Genomic DNA, 14,204 nt, shown 5'->3' with positions numbered 1-14,204 from the left:
GAAATGTCAGAGAGGGAATTAGTTTCCCAGACAGGCTATGAGAACTGTGTTTATGGAATGCCATAGATTCAAGTTTCTGCAATGTGGGCTTCTCCAAGGTGATAACAGCTAATAGCATGCGTTTCCCAGGGAAACGGAGGTAGGTTCTTTCAATAACTCTTGAGAGAAAAGAGATGGCAAATAGTGGGACTGTGTCTCTCTTGCTTACTATTGTTTATCCTCTGCTTTGCAGCATCTGACAGAAATAGGTGCTCTGGAAATATTTGTAGAATTGAAATGCATTAAATTAATTGGCAAGGAAATAGCTATTGTAGTAGTACCAGATTTTTGAGTCTTGGGCAAATTCCTTATTTTCTTATATCATTTTCTGAAGAAAGTATCAGATATTCCTAGGGTTGTGATGTAGGAAGATTTTTTTTTCCCTAGGGCATTGTCAGGAAGTTAGGGATTTGGTCAAAGCTGATCTCTGCTAAGAGATTCAAAGGTCAGGATGAAAAATCTCACCTCAGTACATTTTAGGATTAGGTGTTTTCTCAAAGGAATGAATCCTTTCCATGGATATAGTTGATGCCAAGATACTCGATCTGATAGACAAGTAGACAATTTAACTGTGACCACTGCTTTACTCCTCCTCAGATTTAATTATAAAATTACCTTTTTTGGATATAGTTTTACCAATTATGAAAAATGACCATTTTGGATAATTACATGAAATGTAAAATAGAAATATCCTATAACTGGTATAAATGTTACTAACATCACATAGTTATAAACCTGCACTATAGCAATGTTTAGTGTACCCTGAACTGTTTTTTTTAAAAAAAACCAAACCGTTTTATTTTAATCAAGAAGAAAACAAGGTATGTCACAGATGAAAATGACACACATATTTTCGTGTTCATTATTTAAAGAAAGGAGAAACATCTGAAATCTGTTTGCTAACTACAGTAAAATACAAATTAGCCTGCAGGCACTGTGTGTGCTGTACCCTGTCTGCTTGCCAGCCCTGCTTAGTCCCAAAGTATTAATGAGCAAGTGCAAGTATTTGAACAATCAGCATTTCCGCATTTGCATGCAAACTCTCATGCTGTGTAATTATACACAGAGCTGGCACTCAAATTAATTAAAGCTGATTTCTCTGTGACTGCAAACTGGTCATATCCTCAGCTATGCCTTGCTATGAAGTCATCACTCTACATTCAACGTGACACTTCTGTCCCTGGCTTTCTTAGTAATGCTAATGTTCGGCGATTGTTAATCCGGCAATATTTTAGATTGCAGCTGACAATGGCTGGGTGTTCTTGTAGTTTTCCTCTCCTCCCTAGTTTTCCCCCTTCTGGTATAAAGAACAGCTTTTGAATGCTTGCTTTGTAATTATCTCAAATAATAATGCAAACAAATTATATATATTGTTTCAGATGGTTCCCTCCCCTTTTATGACTCCACCCACTTGATTAGTGCTTACAAATTTAAAAAATGTGTTTATTTGATACTAGCAAACAATTAGTTTTGATGGTTTCCATCTTAATTTTGAAAAGGCTTTAACAAATGGTATTTTATTTTAATAGATAAGGATCTCATAATTCAGGATCAGGGAGATTAGAAGCAACAATGACTGCTAGATTTGATTAAGACTTTTTTAATCCTCATCAAACAGAGCAGTATTGCAACAGAGACTATTATTTGCCAAAGAGATCCATAAATGTTAACTTCTAGGGCAGAAGCCTTCCCTCTCCCTTTGGTCTCTCATTTCCTCTGAAGGAACTATTTCTGTGACAATTCCTTTGACAAGACATCCTCAAAGCAATTATGGTATCAGTATGATTCTCTTTAGATAAATCTAAATCTCTGATTACAGGTGGCTACTAAAAACATCATCATGTAAAGCCCTGGAGGTGAGCTGCTCTGACACATCCCTCTGAAATCACTCTTTACCACTCAACCACGCTCACCATCGTCTTCATTTCTCTATTCTATTAGCCAGAAATGGCAAGGCAGAGCTATCACAGGGGCTGAATGTCTCTTTTTAGAGTAGACACCACACAGTTCTATCCCTCAGGTTCAAGATCCTGAAAATACACTGCCAAGAAGATTGCCTTGGTAATCTACACTTAAAAGGGAAGATCCAGTAGGGAATTTCTTTATCATCTATCTCTAGCGATCACACCAAGAGATATAATTGCCCTTACCTTATCAGTAGTACTTCTGGGTCCACACTGAATATCAGTTAGCAAGCTCCCTTCAAATTCCAATTGGCATACAAGCGAGAAAGGAGTATTGAACCTTTTCCTGAGAGGCCTCTAGGGAGATCACAGTCACAACACCACTGTCATGATCGGAAGACTGCCCTTCTGTTGTGTCATGAATTTCCTATGCAGCCAGGTGTCATATTGACATGAATTGTGTTGCCAAGTACATTTTAAGAGGTGGGCGTGGCTGTGTTCATATAGCCAGTTCCACCTGTCTCTAAACCCTCATAACCTCCATTGCTTTCAATATCTTGCTCAGGTACCTAGTGACTTCATGAGTAACCCACGCTCTGGGCCCGACTACCAGAGGTGTGGGAACAGTATCGAGTTAAAGCAGCCTGGTCATTGTACACAGTGCTCATTGCTACTGGCAAATGCCTAATTGCTGAATCAGGATTGGGCTGCACTGAGCCGGACGAGGCAGTTCTACTGCTTTCTGTTTGTTTCCTTTTTTAGAAACCATCCTCTACTAATTAAGCATTGAGCAAAAAATAGATTCTTTTTTATGTTCAGGCCTTAAAACTATAGCCTTTTTAAAGCATAGAGAATTAGTATATTTGAACCTTTTTTTTTTTTAAGCAGCACTTGCAAACCAAAGGACAAAGAAAATTGGAGTTCCCCAAACAATTAAAATGAACATCACTACATATGTTGACCATTTTGCTCTTAGATTTTCTGATAACAAATCTAATATGTGATTCTTTTGCTTTTTCTTAAGAGAAAAGGATAACAGAAGAAGTGCTTTGTAAACTTCTCAAGAAAAGGGAATTTTTTACTTCTTAAGGAGCAGTAGATAGCAGGTACTCAATCTTTCTTAGTGACGGTGGTATTAAAATATCTGATTGCTTACATATCGCTTTATAGGCATATGTATAAATGGAATTCAGGTATGGAAGTGGCAAGACAAGATTTTAGAAACATGCCACAATTACATGTCTCATTCATCATTGTAAAAATAACATGATCAGAACAAAGTCTAGAAAATGTGGGGCTCAATAGATGTAAATGGCATTTCTTTGATTTACAATTTCCACTCACTTTATCAATGTACTCTGGAAGTGGTAAGACATTAATTTTCTCAGACCTCTTAATTCCTTAGTGACATTTAAATCAAGCAAATTGTTTTTTTGGATTGATCTAATCTCAAATATCAAGGTTGGCCCAAATCCTATCCAAAGCAGGAATTTCCTATATGATATTGCTTTTTGTTCAAATTGCCCACCATCTAGCACAAAATTGACATGTAATGATAGTCAATAAATTTAGCCAAGTAAATACTTAGCGGTACATTTAGAACTACATATGTGGACATTATAAATTATATGAATTTACTAACCTGAAATCTCCTGAAGGCTTTCTTCCTGTACTGTACAAGGTATACAAAGTTTGCACATAAATGTGAACAGTAATCATTTACTAAATAAATTGAAATTAAATAACTCTGAAGAGAATGTTTTAGTTTAAGACAATCCACTCTCATTTTAGACAGAAATCTTCCTTATTTTTGACCAGTATCTTCCTGAATTGTCTATTCTTTGGTATGAATTTTTTTCTGAAATTTCATGAAGCTTTGAGGATAAATTTAATCCCTATTCCACATGAAAGTTACTCAACTATTTGAAAAACGGCTATCATTTTTCCCTAAGTCTACTCTTTTTTTCAGACCGTACATTCCTTTAATCATTTTAATATGAAATGGCTTTTAAAGCCTCTCACCATATTGGATAGATTCCAGTTTGTCCGTGTCTCTACTAAATGTGGCATCAGAACTGAATGCATTACTTGAGATGCGGTCTAATTATGCAAAGTACATGAGTCCTGATGCCAGTTTTGTTCTGGACTCTATTTTAATAATTTAGAATTTTACGAAGGCAGGAAATGCACTCTGAGGAGGGGTTGGCATCATTATCATATTTTTAGTTCTTGAACTTTTACTAAACTGTCTTAATTTTTTTCATACCAAATTCTGTCTAATCAAATTTCTTGCCACTTGTTTCTGTTGCAATTGATGTTTTGGATGGAAAGAGTGGACTTTATGTTCACCCACACTAGGGCTCATCTTTGGCACTGGCCCACTGTTCTAATTATTTGTGGCATTTTTGAATTCTGAATTTGCTAACCCATATATCGGTTACTGTATTTCCTTTAATGTCATTCTTAGAAGACATCTGAGTAGCTACTATGGATCAAGCACTATGTCAGACAGTGATGATATCAAAAGCAAGAAGACACGTTCACTTTCCTGAAAGAGTTCACAGCATAGCTAGGAAACTGCCAATAAAATTATTATGCCTTCCCTGATTTCTTTCAAATCACTGGCAAATAAAAGTGTTAGTGTGCTTCTCAGAGTTCTCTCTTCAGATTGACAACAATCAATCAGCCTTAGTTAATAAGAATAAAATACAACATGCATCATTTTAATTGAGCACTTTTTTAAAGGACAGGTAAAAAGCACTTCATGTACATTATGCCATTTAAGAAGCATGACTTCTTTATGAAAGATAGTTTCAATTGCTCATTACAGTCAAGGTGATTAAGGTTTTGGAAGTTTCTGTTAACTTACCCAAACTTATATAGCTGATACGTTGCAGGGCTTCAATTTAAACCTCCAAAGCACTGTGACTCCAAAGTTTATTCTCAGCAATTCTTAAAGAGGTAATTCTGCCATTTTTGGAAACTTCCTAGCCATACTATAGACTAACTCTAATTTATCTTCTAGGAATGTATGAATATTTTGATTAAAAGACATGCCAAAATTCAGTTATACTCACTTTTGAAGAGCAGAAGTAAATTGGTATGCTTGGGGCTGCTTTGTTCTTAATGAACCCATCTGATTCTTAAAATTCACTGCCATCTTCTCAAAATGTTCACCTTTACTTTAATAATCCTGTCTAAATTTTCCTAGAGACTGATGTCAAACTCATTGGTTTGCCATTCTCAGAATCTTTTTTCCTTCATAATAAAATCAGGTCAGCATCGACTAATCTCCAGTTTTCTTGACTCTGTCCCATTCGTCATGATACCGCAAAAATAATTGGCAGAGGTTCCATGGACACATCTGAAGTTCCCTCTTTCCTGAAGATACTAGAACATACAGAGGGTGCCAAAAAAAAAAGTATACACATTTTAAGAAAGGAAAAAACTATTAAAATTGCAATAATATATACCGATAACAAAAGATGAATACAAGTCACGTCTGACTTCTGCAAGTACAAGAGGTACTCCAAGTGGTTACCATCAGCGTCCAGACACTTCTGATTATGGCGAACTATTGCTTGAACAACATTGACCAAAGTGTCCACTTGAATAAATTTTTTGGCACCCCCAGTATTTATGGAGCTATCTACTTCTCCTTCTTAGGGTTTACTTACTGTAATGGGGGGTTATTGGAAGTAAAGTGAAGATTGAATTGTTCTGCACGAAGTCTTACATATACAACACAGTTCAAAAATATTTTTTTGAAAAAAACAATCTACCTGTTGGAGAGGGGAAAAAAATTCTGCTTTATAAAAAAGAAAAAAAGACCACAATTTTTTGCCTTCTGGGGAGGAGCTGTATGAATGGTTCTTTTGTTAAGGAAAATAGCTAGACAAATTTGGATGAGACAATCAAGGTGACAAAGTGAAAGTCCTTCTGGGCACAGCGTGGTGGGCAGCACTAGATAAGGAGAGGGCTAAATTTCCCTCTAATAAATTACGAACAATTTGTTAGTCTGGGAAACAAGTCTTGGACATGGGAAGAAGGGAAGAGACATGCAAAGTGTAGTGGTGTGAGGTGTTGCCCAAGAACATGGCAGAAAGCCCAGAACACACTAGAGGAATACAGCAAGGAAGCAATTCTGAAGCTGCTCACACTCAAATCTTAAAACATAGCTGCCTCAGCACTGAGCTAGCCCAAGAGATGACACAGAAGCGATAATATAAGACACAGTCCTTTTCTTCAAATGGAACTATAGTGGATGATCCTAATTTTGTAAAATGAAAAATATCTGTAGAAGAGGCAATAGCTTCTATTTGATAACTTTTATATTTCCAGTTTGAGTGGGTATTAGAAAATAATAAATCCCGCATCCTCTTATAATATCCTATCGATATGACTTTCCCCTAATTTACTATATTTTTAAGAGCTGTATTCATTATTTTATAGAGTAGTATATTTACTGAAATGCCTAAGATTATTTCTTTTAGGTAAGCATAGAATGAAAGGAAGGTATGATTTCAAGAGAATGAAGAATCCCCCAAATGTGAAAAATTTTTTTAAATGTCATTTTATCTAGAAAAGACTAAAGCATCAGTTTCATATGAATTTCATAGGAATAAGCAAAGAATTAGTAGGAAGTAAAGGCTTTCCAAACATTTTTTTCTAGAAGAACATTGTACGTATGCACATTGATAATATTATCCCTAATATTCCTAAAATATTCTTAATAAAATAAATATGTTTATTAATAAATAGAATCAATTATGATGGAGAGTATAACATAATTTATATATTATTAAAAGAGATGCATATATATATATGTATATGCATATATGTGTGTGTATGTAACAGAAAATTTAAGATTCACAATTTTAATCAATGTTTGAAGTGAAAATGTATTGCCAAGAACGGTTCTCATTGATAATATGCAGTACTGGAAACATCGGCATAGTACCATTATGCTAATGCATTATACGGCTGGAAGATGAACCTCACTGAAAAATTCAAGAAACTGAATACTGAACAGTTAGTTGCAGAAGGGCAATTATGGGACCTGGTCTGGTTTCATTATCTGAGAAGAGTGAGAACAAAATGCAAAACTGAAACATAAATGATGCAAGGGATATTAGGTTATGAGATTTCTTTTTTGTTTTAATTATCTAAGTTTTTATCAAGCAGTGCTTTGAAATGTATGATCCTTTCTTCGATGCTGGTTATTTCAAAGAATAATATTAAATGGGTTTACACAACATTCTATTATAATAATTCTAATAGTTAACTTTTTTATTACCATGTGCCAAGTATTGTGCTAAACACTTTATGTACATTATCTCATTTATTACTGCCACAACTCCATGAAGTATTATTACCTCTTTTTGACAGAGGAGGAAACTGAGGTACAGAGAAGTTAAGCAACATGTTCATAGCCACACTGTTAGCAAATAATTGAGCCAGGATTGCAATTTAGGTAGAATCTGCACACTGTATATCTTTAATAATTTATTTTTCACCTACTGCCTGCTTTTTTCATGCTCCCACTATGTTCTTAAGCTTTTCTCATATGATTTCCACCCTCCGGAAGGAGAAATCCACCTTCATTATTTATTTTGTAATGCTAAGCAGTCCTTAATATCCTACCCAAAGTGAGTATAAAACATAGTTGTATTCGTTAGGACACAGTTTAAGGGTCAACTTGTTTATGGAACTTTTGTTGATTTCCTTGGACAGAGGTGACCTCTGTCTCCTTTGGCCATAATATCCACTGTGCCTATTTAGTTACATATCTACTTATCTCCAGGGCCTAGCTTGGTGTTGGAACACAGTAGGTATTAAAGAACGCTTGTGGAATGAATCAATAACTAGGGCTAGTCCTTATCTTTTCTCCATCATTTTCGACACATAATTTTCCCTGCCAAGCACTAATTTGTTTCCTGCTGGGGAAAGCAGAATATTGCCTTCTCTAGACTTTGAATTAATGTTTTTTTCTGTTTACTAAAGTGATAAAGAAACATGAGTTTCTCTGCTCAAGCAAGGAGCAGTTTTGATACATAAGTAAGGTAAAAATATTGAATGAATAAGCTTTTTGTTGGACTATCTCAAGGAGACATTTTCCAAAGTTTGCCCACATTGCCTGTGATAAATGCGACTCGATGCCATTCTCCATCCCCCGCCAAATCTTATTGTTAAACAATCTGACCCATCGTTTAAATAGAGAAGGAAGCCATTATATTTCCACCCAACATAGATCTGGGAGAAGAGTAATCAAGTGCAGACTAATGCATTGGCATAGTAATACCCTTTCCTTTCTTCATTCACTTATCTGACATTTATTGAATAAATGCGAGACTGAATAAATTAAGGCCCGGGGAGAGGTGGGAAGCTACAGATGTGCTCTGAGATGGCTGCAGAGAGCAGGGGACCTTTGAGTGACCACTAGAACTAAAATTTAGCCAAGACAGGGGAGAGTGGCAAGCAGACAGTATGAAAAGCAGAAGGAATAGCACCTACCACATGTGGACATGGGGGCACATGACTTCTTGGGCAACTGTTAGCAGTTCCATGGAACAGAAGGTTCTTGGAGGAGAGGAGAGATGGGTGTGCTACCCACGAAGTCCAGTGTAAACATCTTTTGATACAAGAAGGCAGAAGTAGGACTGTACTTTAGGTCTACCTCTGTTGTGACCTCAAGGCATGGCCTGATGAAAGTGCTTTTACACCAGGAATGCAAAAATCAAATGCCCGAAAAGACCAAGCAGATAATGATTAAAGAGTGAGGAGACTGGTGAGAAGGCAGTAGGAAGTAGTGGTACATGGGGCCCGCCTGTGTTATCTATCCAGCAGTATTAGAACTTTCAACTTTTCTCAGTAAGTCAGGTGTCCAGTTTTTTTATGTGAAATATCTAATTTTTAAAGTACTGACAACTAATTTAATGTTTTATTAAATATTATACTGGTAAAACACTGCCTGTTATCTCTTTATATCCCCTGATTTTAACCTTCTACTCTATGACATGATTTGATAATATTTTCTCTATCTTCCTCAAAAGATTATTAGAAAGATCAAATCATCTTCTAGGTAGTTAGAAAATCACAATGTGCTACAGCAATTGAAATACTATTTGTATTATTATGAATGCCACCAATTCTCATTTTTTTAACATGTTGGTTTGTGTGTCATTTACGTTTTCCCATCTTTATTTTTATCTAACAACAATCCAAAAAAGGAGCATGGCATACCATAGACTGATATCAAAGGAATCGGTCCAACGCTGCTAACTGTTGGTGAAGATTGGTTGGCACCTTTGTTTCAAGTTACGTGTTAGCTCTTTCTTTGGCAGTAGGATGGGTATAAACACTTTAAAAATACTTTATCTAATTTGATTACAATATATATATTTGAAAACCATTTTGCCTCGGCCGACATAACTCTGGATAATCCAAAGTCTAACAAAGAAAACTGGAAGTAGACATTACCCAAACAGAGTGGTATGAGCTATCAAAATACCCTCTATTTTTAAATTATTGTTATTTTTTCTGCAGTGTAGAGATTCTCATGTAGTTACAGAGTTTTTGGCCAAAGCTTTGTTTATCCTTACCCAATCTGTAGGCTACAAAAAACCAAGCAGATCTGATACCAATAAATACTAAGACGGATCCTAGAACTAAAGAGAACAATTAGATACTGGCAGAGCGCCCCGGTTGAAGTCACAGAATCCTTTTCTTTTACTTTAAGTCTTTAAACAGGATTTGTCTCATTTGTCCAAGATGATTTTAGGGTGGTCCTGCCAAATAATGACCTCTTACATTTTGTGTGTATGTCCTCATGTTGGTTGAGAGATCTGTACAATTTTCATAAAATATATTCAGATTCTCTGTGACATCTGTGCTCTTTTAATAAATGAAAAATCTCATAAGCATCCCATACATTTTACCCTGTTGCTGATTGGAATGTCTTCAGAAGCGCCACCAGAAGAATTCAGTCCTCTTTCAGTGCTTCTGTAAAGACTTCTGTCAGCAGCTGGGGTTGAGGCTTCCACTACAGGCAGCCCAATAAGGTTTCGATTAAAAATGGGAAATAAACCTCTTGAAGTAGAATTCTGAATGTATCTACCAGCAAGAGTGAAATGAATCACATGTTTCCTGTAGGTGACATTTTACTCTATGATTTAAGGAATCTCAGCAGGAAAAGTGTAGGTTTGCCTAGAGAGGAGGGTAGGAAAAATTTACAAAGAAATGGAGAACCTAGAAATGAGGAAGACAGGTTGCCAATTTTGTGATTTTTAAAACTAGGAATATTCAAAACACTGAGCCCTTGGTATAGAGAACCAAAACAACCTTTTGCACTTTCTGGAAATAGGGCTGCAACTCCATTTCATCCTCTCCAAGATAGTCCTGGATTTCGTGATAAACAGAAGTTGGGTACTGAATTTTATCCTTCTGAATGAGGCTAAAAGCAAGAAATCCTGGAAAATTCAAATCGATGATATCTGCTATTGGTAGTCTGGGTCATTAGCGAAAGAGAAGTGGAAGGACTCTGTTCCTGCCCCACATCAACTTATTTCACTTTTCATTTGTCCTCCTCTTCCTGTGAATACGTTGGAGTCAAAGAAAGAATTAGGACAGAGTTAGAAGAGCCTCAGATGTTGGGGAAGGAAGAAACAGATTGCTTCTAAAGATTGCGTCGTATCGGAAAAGCGAAAGGGCATTATGTTTGTGAAAACTCCAGTGGGACTATCCTCAGGAGAATTGCAAAACCGCAATCTGATGGAGCTTTAGAAACTCTGTAAGATCGAATCAACCAAAAGTACTCAGCCTAAGTCTCAAACAAACTGGTTCTTTCTTGCCTTTTGATGACCTTTCCTCCCATTCCACCCATGGGAGTCACTTCTGCAGTTCCACCCCTCCATTCTGTCACATACACGGCCCCTTCTCTAGCCACGTCTGCAAGTAGGTGGGATGGGAAGGGCGAACAAACAGGTTCGGACGTGGTGTCTTGTCATATTGTCAAAAGGTCACAATCATTTGTTTTTAACCTTTGCATTTATATCTCAAAATGAAGATGTGCAATATGTTTTGAAAGTCTGCGGCCTCACGTAACGATTTCCCCTTTTACAAAGGGATCCATTAGTTGAGTTTCTTTTCCTAGTTGACTGTCACTGCCACAATTCTGGGAACTTCTTAAAGGGAGAGCCTGTGTTACACATTTCTGAATTCCAGAAGTGCCTTAGGTATAATAGGTGCTTAACAAATCTATTTTGAACAAAGAAACAATTCTTAAAAATTTAATATCCTCTTAGATGCTCATTTTAGCATAGTTACATGTTAGAGATAAAGAAAGAATTATGATATCCCAGGGAGAATACCTAGGTAGATTTACAGTGTAAGCTTAGTTCTAAATCAGACTAAGATCACTGTATAAGGAAGACTGACAAATACTACATTTGGTGGTAATCATTAGCCAAAGTAAACTACTGTATTTTCTTTACATTAAAGGCCATATTTGAAAACATTCTGTATAAGGCAGAAGTCCTTCAAATTATGAGAGTTATAACTCCTTTTAGGAAGCCAAGGAAAGCTATGGACTCTCTCCTGAGAAAAAAATGCACATTCACATCTACTCAAAAAACAGCACAAAAAAAACAAGAGACTTTGTCCGTGAACATTCTGAAGTACATTCATGGACAAACCTGTATCTCAGGTTAACAACTTTCAGGAAGGCAAAGCCCTTGAATGGTGACCTTCAAGGTCCAGAGGTGGGCTTTCAAGAAAAGGCTTATTTCAAGATTCAGAACAGTAGACTTCTATACAGCATAATCACAAATTCCATCCATTCCAAGAGGATGAATTGAAAGAAACAAATATGTGCACGGAGCTGCCCCCTCTCTGTGGAGGTAATGGAATTTTCATGCACAGCCCACAGGGCAGAAGAATTCAAAGGCACTTGTTGAAGCCAGATGACATGCGGCAGTATTGTGGCCATATCACACCATCCTCACATCCAAAGAGGCACACACAGTCAGTTCACCGTGCCAAAACACATGAAACATAGCAAGGGGGTGGGGTTTGGGCTCTGGAAGCTTAACAGAAGGCTTAAGATAGTTCCTAAACAAATTAAAAGAGAAATTACTATGATTAATCACTCTCTGATTCTTTCAAATGCTTTTTCCTGGGACCTAAAATTTAAGCTGATTACCAGTCATTCCCTGAGATTACAATGCCAGGGAAGAACCTGGGAGAGACAACAGTCTGCATCTCAGTTGTCCTTTCTGACCCCTCATCTCCCCTCTTCCCAGCAACTGTTTCCTGTTTCCTTCCCCTAATAGTAGTTTTCTCCTTGCAAAGGCAGGGGGAAAATATATATATATATTGAACTTTCTAACTGAGCCAACTTCAAATTGCCAAACTAGAGGATGGAAGGTTGCTTTTTAAAATGCTTTTGTAGCCAAACAGATGTATTTCTAAATTGTACTTCACTTCATTCACTAGCTTCTCCTCTACTATATTTAGGATCCATTGCTCATTTTCTTATCATTTTTCCATTTCATTGCTTTTGTTTCACATTTGAGTAACTGTACTCCCGACTATTCTGTTAAAGACACACGAAATCAAATTGAAACTCTATGATTAACGATACGAATCATCTGTTTTTTAAAAAATAGGAGGGCAAACAAGTGCTTGGCAGAAGCCCCACCTTGGTGCTGTGCATATCATGAGGCAAACAATTCCCCCTTCTCAGGGCTGAAACTAAAATTAGGCTCCACCTGCAAGATGTTAATGAAAACTTACACAGCTGCATTCCAGAAACAAGTTACCCAGATTGCTTTTGGAAAGCTCTGTGTAAAAGCAAACTTGTTAGCTCTTTGCCTAATTCCCAAAATGTAGTATTAATTTTAATGGCAATTATTAGCACAATAACCAACTGATAAGTAATCTTAAAATAGATCCAATATTATCAAATAGGAAATATACTGTAATTTTACCCACACATCCTGCTGGGTTTAACCCCTTATTCACAAATGCATACTTCCTAACTATTTTGGGGCACTTACATTCAAATGGAAGAACAAGTGAAGTCACTGCAAATGGCTGCAAACAGTTCCAGTTCCCATGGAGGGGCTCCCCTGATCCACATGCTACTCAGTGGGAAGAAGAGTGGGCAGTGTGCGCTTCCTTTGCCCTTGATTTCTTTTGCAGATTCTCAAGCTTTCTTTGGAAGAGAAGCTTCAAGTCAAAACCAAATCACATCAGACTCACATCCACCATTTTCTTGCCTATTTAAGATTGGCAGCTCCTGTATTCTCATCAGAGAAGGTGATCTCTGTTTTCATTTCACGGTCAAGTCTTCACAGCAGCATTCTGCAGGCCAAAGGACTCAACTTTGATCCCCATTACTTTTCCATATCGTACTCTAGCTCTTATCTTCAGAGAGAAAGATATGTTACAGTTTAATTATTTACTAAATTACGTGCATCAAAAAATTAAAGAAGCTGCCATTTGGGGATGGAGAATCTCTGTCTTTTAAAAAGCCAGCCTTGAAAAAATCCTCTTCATCATTTCCTTTACTTGCAGTTTATTCTTATCAAAGGAACAGGAAATGCCTACAGCTGTTCTGATTTGATCTGTGTTCCCAATGTTGTATGTGTTATATAGATTCTTAATATTTTCACAATTACACCTTCTTAAAGGCTCTTTGGAACAATTAAAAAAAATTGCTTCGAAGTCAAATAGGCTCAATTAGATCTCGAGCAGCAAATTCGGTTTCTGTTAGAGGTTAAATAATGAAGAAAATAGCAACGCTAACAAGTAGGAGGCTTCCTTTCATTACCCTATGTGATTTCATTAGCCTAATTCACGCGTATTAATTATTAGTCTGATGAGATCATCAACGTAAGTATGCCAGCCTCATGATTGTTGCATTTGGGGAATATTCAGTCTTTTTCAAGACTTCTACATGGCCCTTGGATGATATTCCCATTTCATTTCCATTTCAGGCTGCTGCCCTATTCAATAAATGTATCTGAATTGCCCATGAAAGAAAGCAACACTGCCAGAATAAACATTTTGTTTATTACACAGCCCTGCTTGCAACTGTCAACAAAGAAATATAAAAGGAGATTTAAGTTTTCATTCCTAGAGAGTTAACGCCTGTGTGTTTCTACAATGCAGGTCATTACAGACTCAGCTGCCCCCTGAGATTGAGCAATTCTGGTGCATGTTGTAACAAAGGGCTGGGGGTCTGGCAGGTGGGAGTGGACT

The 14,204-nt window shown here is 36.8% G+C and overlaps 1 protein-coding gene across 16 annotated transcripts in view; it reads right to left on the bottom strand.

Annotated features, from left to right (window-relative positions):
• ADGRL2 (adhesion G protein-coupled receptor L2) overlaps positions 1-2,341 on the bottom strand; it is a 262,905-nt gene extending 260,564 nt beyond the window's left edge. For 3 of the 16 annotated variants that reach the window (XM_033114137.1, XM_033114136.1, XM_033114139.1), the window contains exon 1: positions 2,190-2,341. The gene's annotated coding sequence lies outside the window, so the exon portion shown is untranslated. The remainder of the gene's footprint in view (positions 1-2,189) is intronic. The other 13 variants (XM_033114144.1, XM_033114138.1, XM_033114142.1 and 10 more) reach the window with 5 other exon arrangements.
• Between the last annotated feature and the right edge of the window lie 11,863 nt (positions 2,342-14,204).

Source organism: Rhinolophus ferrumequinum, chromosome 9 (genome assembly GCF_004115265.2).
Source record: "Rhinolophus ferrumequinum isolate MPI-CBG mRhiFer1 chromosome 9, mRhiFer1_v1.p, whole genome shotgun sequence".
In the NCBI taxonomy this organism is placed as follows: domain Eukaryota; kingdom Metazoa; phylum Chordata; class Mammalia; order Chiroptera; family Rhinolophidae; genus Rhinolophus; species Rhinolophus ferrumequinum.
Note: the sequence above shows the minus strand (reverse complement) of the source record. Positions and strands in the feature narration are given on the sequence as shown.